Source organism: Triticum dicoccoides, chromosome 4A (genome assembly GCF_002162155.2).
Source record: "Triticum dicoccoides isolate Atlit2015 ecotype Zavitan chromosome 4A, WEW_v2.0, whole genome shotgun sequence".
Classification (NCBI taxonomy): domain Eukaryota; kingdom Viridiplantae; phylum Streptophyta; class Magnoliopsida; order Poales; family Poaceae; genus Triticum; species Triticum dicoccoides.
Window position 1 is genome coordinate 106,460,688 of NC_041386.1, and position 6,670 is coordinate 106,467,357.

General features: G+C 40.6%; 2 non-coding genes across 2 annotated transcripts; both read right to left on the reverse strand.

Annotated features, from left to right (window-relative positions):
- Nucleotides 1-3,075: 3,075 nt before the first annotated feature.
- Nucleotides 3,076-3,148, reverse strand: TRNAF-GAA. The gene has a single exon. It is a non-coding gene; the product is annotated as a tRNA-Phe (tRNA).
- A 421-nt stretch (nucleotides 3,149-3,569) lies between these two features.
- Nucleotides 3,570-3,656, reverse strand: TRNAS-GGA. Its single transcript has one exon. It is a non-coding gene; the product is annotated as a tRNA-Ser (tRNA).
- Nucleotides 3,657-6,670: the final 3,014 nt, after the last annotated feature.

Sequence of the window (6,670 nt, forward strand, 5' to 3'; positions counted from 1 at the left end):
TAAGCTTGAATCCCTCCATTCGTAGATCAATCAGCTAAAGTTGTTAAAACAATGCCCCGGTAAAAAGGTAGCAGAAGGTCGTTCTTTCTTACTCAAAGTTGCACTCAGGTGCTGCCGTTTTAGAGCTAGGCGATATTCTCTGTGTAAACCAGTATCGTATTTGTTCGATATGGACCATTCTATAAGTATAGTCATTTCAGTCTTCCTCAAAGGATCTCCGATCTATTGTGCAACCTTCCCTTCGAAACCCACCCCACACGAATACTTCTACCCCTTATCACAGCTCCAATGCCCACAGGCATCTGTCTCTAGCACAAATCTTTTACTGAAATCAGGGAGAACCAACACAGGGGCCTCAATTAAAGCTTGCTTGAGAACATCAAAGGATTGCTTTGGCTTTTCCACACAAATGGTACTCCTTTCTTTAACAAGTTCGTGAGAGGTCTCCTAATTATGTATATACAGGATGAGTCACATCTTGACCGGAGCCATGCGGAGCACAAAAAGTGAAGAGAAAGGATTTGTTCACCACTTTAAGCCAAAAGATAGAAATGAAAGCTGTTCCCATAGAATGAGATTAGATCCCGCAAGTGAGATATTTATACCGAAGCTTACAAGAAGCAAAGTTGAAACGGGAGCTTTCCCACCACGGCATCCAACTCTTCTCTTCCGTAAGCAAAGGGGCTTTCAACGAGATAGGGAGCTGTACAATTTAACCCGTGGGTGGGGCTGGCTCACAATACAACAACTATCGCTATTGATTCCAGATAGAATGTTGATACCGGTGGAAAAACACTTCTTTCTATGTATAGGGCAGTGAACTAAAAAAAGTGTCCTTTCTCGATACATAACATTGTATAAGTCAACCCAAGTCGCTTCTTCATCTCCGGGAATCCGGTAAGGTACTTTTGGAACACCAATGGGCATATTAGATTAATATTATTATATTATAGTAAGAAAACTACACTTTAATATATAAACATAAGAATGGAAGAGAAAGAAAGAACCTGAGAAGAGCTTAGTTGGAACTCTTTACCGGGATCATAGGGGCTATGCTCCCCTCTCTCCGTCTCAGTCCCAGCCAACGGCATACCAACACCTACTCTTCCTTCTGATGTAGCCTTCCTGGATCCATAATTTGGCTTCCTCGTTTATTGATTGCTTGCAATCGCCACAACACCATTGAGTGAGCGTCATAGAATCCTCAAGGCGTGAAGTAGAAGTTCTTTGAACCTTGATTGTGTGTGTTCGTGCCCACTCCAATAGAGCATTTGGCCCTGTGAGCTTTGACTACGAAAGCTACCTATGTCAATCAGTATAGCCACTAGAGGGATTGGAACAGGTATATTCCTCTCAGACAGTACTTTAAGACAAACACGGTTCACAAGGTGGATTTTCTATCTATTAGTTGACTACGGAGCTTCCTCATCCCGACCTATCTGTATGTGAAAAGCTCTCCGCCAGAATCTTCGTAGTAGTAAGTCGTGGGTTACAAGCTGTCCCTTCCTCAAACCACCCCGCAATAGATATAGGGTTTACCAACCTCAGGCATGGACATAGACACCAGATCATTTTGATCGAGGACCCATTTTTGGAATAAAAAGGATAGAGACCAGACGTAGTCCAATCGGAAGGTCGTGCTTTAGAGAAAGACTTGTGTTCTATAGGAACATCTGCCTATGTTCACCCTGCTGCCCTGCCTGTCACAGAACTGCTGTGAAGCATCCATTCTATTCAATTAGAAATAGCATCTATAACTAGTAGTAGACGGTTGCTTCGAGGTCTCACAGGTCCTGCTTAAGCGAAAATGTAGTTGTGGAAGTAGTCTTGCCCACTTTGCCTTACGCTCATAGAGATCTATAAGTATCCCTCTTGTCTAAGTAGGTAAGTACGCTCGGCCCAGTACTAAACTTTAGCATTAAAGCCAGAGTCCTTCTTTTCATGAATGTTCAGGAAGAAGAGAATCCCTAAGTGAGAATTGAATGCCATCCCATTTCCTAAAGAAAGAGATTTCCAATATACGTGAATCACGAAAGAACCAATGCTGTAACTTGCTTCATCCGGCATTATAAGTAATCAATGAGATTTTCTTCCTCGAGAACAAAAAGCTACACGAGGAGAGCCTTGTTTACTGATATGTTACTAAAAGACCAGAGGTGATTGCCTCTGAATTGCAGGGTATGGAAAGTGGGTGTTAATCAACAAGATTATCTACATTTGCGGAAACCACTACTGGAATAAAGTTAGATCTTTATTTCATTTCAAGGAAAAGTTTCAGGGTTTAGCCACCACTCAGACAGTAGTGAAAAATCAAACTAACTCTAGGCGAAAGTGCACGGAGGATCTGTGATTCCTCCTACCTTATGAGCCCTTACGAAATGCCATTTTGAATGATGGACAAATCATGGGTGTCGGCGGTCTAGTCAGAGCATTTTGGAGCACCTGAGCGGGCAAAGTAGGTTGACCCGTCCCGAGGGGGAGGGAACAAACGGGCAATTGAACACCATAGGGCACAAACGAATCGCCAGTAACGACCTGTATATATCAGGCAAGAGGTGCTACTCCGACCCGGAATCCTGCGTGATGGTTGGTCACCTTACCAATAATCTTCTTAATGTTGGAGAAAATGAGGATCATTGACTTAAATTGGAATTGATACCTAGACTACTTGGTTATAGCTTGCCACCCCAGAAGGCAACGTATACACAAGTATAGACTATAGGTAACACTGTAGGGTACAGCCTTGGGTAGTCTTAGGGTTTTCCAAGATATGATATGATCGGGTTATTTATTAGAATTGGAAATAGCTAGACGAATAAGTAGGCTTTAAAAGGACGAATAAAGTAGGCCTTCTAACTCAAAGTACTCCAGCTTAAGAAAAGACATGCAACATTAGTGATCAACGTATGGAATTTCCGCTATTCCGTTCCGGGAAAACACTTGTTTTTTCACGTTTTTCCTTCGCTGTTCTTTCCTGGATTTTTGGTTGATGATTCTTCCCCTTAAAAAAAGCTTTTCCCTATAAAAAACATGTGGCCCTTTTCTTTCCCGAAAAGGCATTCATTGTTCGTTCTGTGCCAGGAACCAGATTTGAACTGGTGACACGAGGATTTTCAATCCTCTGCTCTACCAACTGAGCTATCCTGACTATTTATTGTGCATCATCCTAGTAGAGTACTTGTATCTATGTCAATTAAAGGGACTAAAAAAGAAAAAAGTATTCTCAAATTGGACTTAGTAAATATCAGGATAATGATATGGATTGTGAATGACTTACTTAATAATAGGGATTACTTGCCTATACTATAATATGTTCATTTGTATGAATGGGATAAGATCCAAAGAAGTCAGTTCGGATCCGTTTGTGAAAGAGTAGAATAAGAAAGATAGTGAATCTTGTTTGAACCATTAATGAAAAATAGAGGTTGGTACAATAGCTAGGAAGTAAAATGGGCTTTTTATTGGGGATAGAGGGACTTGACTTGAACCCTCACGATTTAGAAAGTCGACGGATTTTCCTCTTACTAGAAATTTCATTGTGGTCGGTAACGTTGGTGAATTAACAGAAATGGAAAGAGAGGGATTCGAACCCTCAGTAAACAAAAGCCTACATAGCAGTTCCAATGCTACGCCTTGAACCACTCGGCCATCTCTCCTACATAATCTTATTATTGACCAGAAACTGAGTGAATAGCGAGTTTTCGTATCACTAAAGTACAGGTACAACCGATCACAGGTTCCATAGGGAGTTTGACTTCCTTTCCAATTTCATATTTCTCAACAACAACTTCTCTCATCCCCACGGATCTATTCAAAATTCTGGAATCGTCCCATGTTTCTATTTCGATTGTATGGCGTGGCGTATACACGTTATGCAAACAGAACGTATTGTTACTTTACTCTATTTTCTCATGGCTTGTTAAACCTTTCTTTTTTCTTTTTGGATCATAACCAAATAAAAACTTCTCGAGTTATCAGAATCCATAGTCAAATTCAGTCCTTGCTTATTCAAGTTAGATGAAATAGTAATAGTTTGGCTCACATTGGTATACTACGAAATCCAATCTGATTCAAATATTGAATATCTCTCCTTGTCGGGACAATTTAAGCAGAATAAAATATATATATTGTCGATTTTTTAGAATCGAATTAGTCTGTTTTTTTGCTATTTCGTACTGTATAATTACTTTGTTTATGGGATCATTTTCCCCGAGGGTTTCCAATCAATGGGGGCGTAATATAGGTAGTTAGAGAGTGTAGGCTCCCCTAGCTTGAATTCTTTTTACCCATTCTTTGAGAGTGATAGGTTTGATTTTTCCGTACCGTAATAGAAGAGCTCAGAAGAAAGACCTAATTATATAAAAACACGACCATTCAAGCTAAAGATCAGAGGATCCGTAATAGGACTCTCATAGACTTGCCGGGAAATAGAAAATTTGGAATCGGCTTTTCTTTTGCGCTAAAAAAAACTTGAGGCCTTTTCCCTTATTATATGGCATATCCATACTTTAATAACCTAGTGCCTGATCGATTGAAAGCAATATTTACTGTCAGATAGAGAGATGCTGATAGGAAAAAGGATGGTATTTACTTATTCTCAAGAATATATAAAAAGGGAAAAGCTTAATAGCCACTATTGATCCCCTGAACAGAGCACATGATTCGGGATCAGGTGCGATGTGAAGAGGTAGCCTAGCCTTTTATGAGAGTCAATTGGGAAGTGGAAAGGCAAAACCATTAGTTTAAGTTCCCGGCTTTAGTCCTCTGTGAAGTTCAGTTAACCATTTGAGTCAATTTGGAGTAAATAGTAAGACTTCGGATCGCACCATTCATAATGTTGCATCTCAATACTTGGCATCTTTTTCCCACTGTTGGCTCAGAAATTCGCCTTGGTTTCACCGGAATTCGTTTATTTCGTTCATTAATCCATTCTGATAGCTACGCAGAGGTCTTTCCTTATGACTCCCGTGCTTAATACGAAAAGCGGTTCTTGTGTGAAAAGTGCCAACTGACTATTTCCTTATTTTCTGATTGTTCTTTCGATAGGAATATTCCCTTGATCAGCTAACCTAGCCCAAGCATAACAATAGTGCATTTCCCCTTGATGGTACGATTTACATATCTTCTACCTCTGCTACTTCTGTTCAGGAAGATTAGTTTAGGCACTCCATCCCCGAGGGCTGCATCAGCTTATCTTTCTAGAAATCCCAGCTATAAGCTAGATCGGTATAAATAGGGCATTAAGCAGCAATAACAGAGATAGCATCCATGAGTTTTTTAATCCATCCTTTAGCATCGCCTGACTCGGACAAGGTGTTTCCTTCCTTCGCAATACCCGGCCAGGGCAATGTAGCTATCCCAATAAGATATGAAAGCTGGGCCACACCTGAGCAAGGAACTTATACATAGAAGTAACAGTAAATGTGCAAGATTTGGACCACTGCCATTTCCTTAATCCATCAATCAACAAATTGAAATAGAGATATCGGTATCTTCCAATCTGCCACAAGGATCTAGTCGCCAGTATCTTTGCCTTCTTCCCAACTTATCCCAGCATTCCTTGTAAGCGTTGCTATCACTATTTCTCCCTCCGGTGGCCTTGAGGCGTCTCGATCAATCGGTGTATCCGCCACAGGACACACCTCCTTCTCTCAACCATCCGAACAAGAAGATTTTAGCACTAACCCTCCTGCATCTTTCTTTCCGACCGAAGTACCGCTTTTCTTTGCACTACTTTCGAACCGTATCAGGAACAAGAGCTTATGCGTTGCTTTCTTTTCACAGTACCCGCCCCCAGGGGTCATTACTTGATGAAGAGTGCTTCCCCTTTGAGCACCTTATCTTGGCCATCAATATAATTAATCCTTCCTGCCTGTCTAGATATTGCTGTTAATACACATGTTGATTGTATGCCTATGGCATAGTGAGTTCTGGCTCCTAGCTACATACTGAATACAGCATCGAAGCGGGTCTATCTTATTCCGATGTAACGATTCCATTGAATATTGTGATAGCATCCTTGATTTCAGCTAGCTATTCTCAGTGATATGCTTGCTCCTCTTGGATTTCATTCCATGATAAGTATGTATTGGAAGTTGGAATGCCTAAAGTATTGGTGCATTAGGGTCCTCTTAAGCCTTGTTTCCTTCTTGATCTTACCTTTCCGTTGCTATCACTCGCTCTAGCCTCTCCTGGCCAGAGCTCCCTCTATCAACAACACCCTCACGCGATTGATTCCCTGGATAAGTATGGCTCATATAAGGTATCCTGATCATAGTAATTGTATCATATCTCCTTCTCCTATTGATCTTACCATCCCTCGAGTCCAAGTCTCGGGATGGCGCTTATTAAGGTCCTGTTTCCCCTTGATAGGATCTTCCAGTTCTGGTATCCCTGAAGAGCATTTCCTAGTATGTATTTACTAACCTTAAACGATAGGAGTCGTATTTAGATAGATATCCTATAAATCTATTGATTTTCATTAGCTTGTAAATTCCTTGTGCGAAATAACTCAGAAATTCATTGTGCTAAACTTGTATCTATGCAGTACTGTTTAATGTGGAAGAAGTGTTTTTGTTACTAACAACATAGAAACCATGATACCAGTGCATAAGCATGAAAAACGCACTTTGTGATCAGATTGATCAAGGTTATAGTCATTCAAATTTAC